This window comes from Laccaria bicolor, genomic scaffold, assembly GCF_000143565.1.
Source record: "Laccaria bicolor S238N-H82 LACBIscaffold_74 genomic scaffold, whole genome shotgun sequence".
NCBI lineage: Eukaryota > Fungi > Basidiomycota > Agaricomycetes > Agaricales > Hydnangiaceae > Laccaria > Laccaria bicolor.
The window spans coordinates 192,205-193,517 of record NW_001889945.1 but is presented as its reverse complement, the minus strand read 5'-3'; positions in this window follow the sequence as shown (position 1 = coordinate 193,517).

The window sequence follows — 1,313 nt, the reverse complement described above, 5'->3', positions numbered from 1 at the left end:
TCTTACGTTCTCAGTAGGATATTTCATTAGGCTCCTTGGTGCTTTCATTAGATTTTCTTAGAATTTTCATTGGGATATTTCATTCATCTCCTTGACTCTTTCATTACCATTTCATGGAATTCTCATTAGAATATTTCATTAGGCTTCTTGGCGCTTTCATTAGGATATTTCATTATGCTCCTTGACACTTTCATTATGATTTCTTACATTTCTCATTAGGATATTTCATTAGGCTCAGATTTTTCATTGGGAGATTTCATTGGGGCATTTGGTCCTTTCATTTCTTTTAGGATATTTCATTGAGCACCTTGATGATTTCATTACTTCTCATTAGGCTCCCTGGCACTTTCATTACCAAAACTAGATAATAATGATGATATGTATCACATGGGTTGTTGGGAGGGTGATCACATGACCAATTTCCTAAAATGGTCAAAAAACGAAAGTTGTAGCCCTACACTGTAGCTTCCTGAATCTGTTTGAATTATGTTGTGAAGTGCTCCTGTTGTGAATATATGATGTAAAAGATTCTTCCAAGTGCTGTGTTTTTTTTTGTTTTTTGCATTTTTCTCCATGAAAACAAAACCAAATAACATGATTCCAACACATTTAGAAAGCTAAATGAAATGGCAACAAATATTGTATCGTGGGAAAAATGACCAAAAAAGGAAGGTGCATTCCCTGAAAGAGCAATTGACACTGAAAGACTACAAGAGTCAGATATAGGCTACCAGGTTTACTGAAAGACTACAAAAAGTTGGACATAGACTACAAAAGTCGGACTTAGACTACAAAAGCTTAGACTTAGACTACAAAGTTAGGGTTAGGTTAAAAGGTTATCCACACTACAAATTTTTGTAGTCTGCACTTTTCCATTAGAAAATTTTGTAGTGTCCGCTTTTTTAGACTACACAAGTTTGTAGTGTCTGCTTTTTTATTAGAAGAGTTTGTAGTGTCCGCTTTTTTAGACCACAAAAGTTTGTAGTGTCTGCTTTTTAGACTACAAAAGTTTGTAGTGTCCGCTTTTTGAGGCTACAAAAGTTTGTAGTTGACATATGGTTTATAGTGTCCTTGATTCTGTATAGGTTATGGGGATGAGGTTAAAGGATTGACATGATTTTACATATTGCCATTGCTGCAGCATTGGTTTTTGACACCATGTACAAGTTGTCTTTCATGTCAAGAAAGGCTATTCTATGCCTTCCTATTGATAGCTACTGTCCTATCTCAAATCATAGTTCTAGGTCCATGTGGATATGGTTTGAAGGATTAAATAACTTTACATATTGCTATGGCCACATCATTAGCTTTTG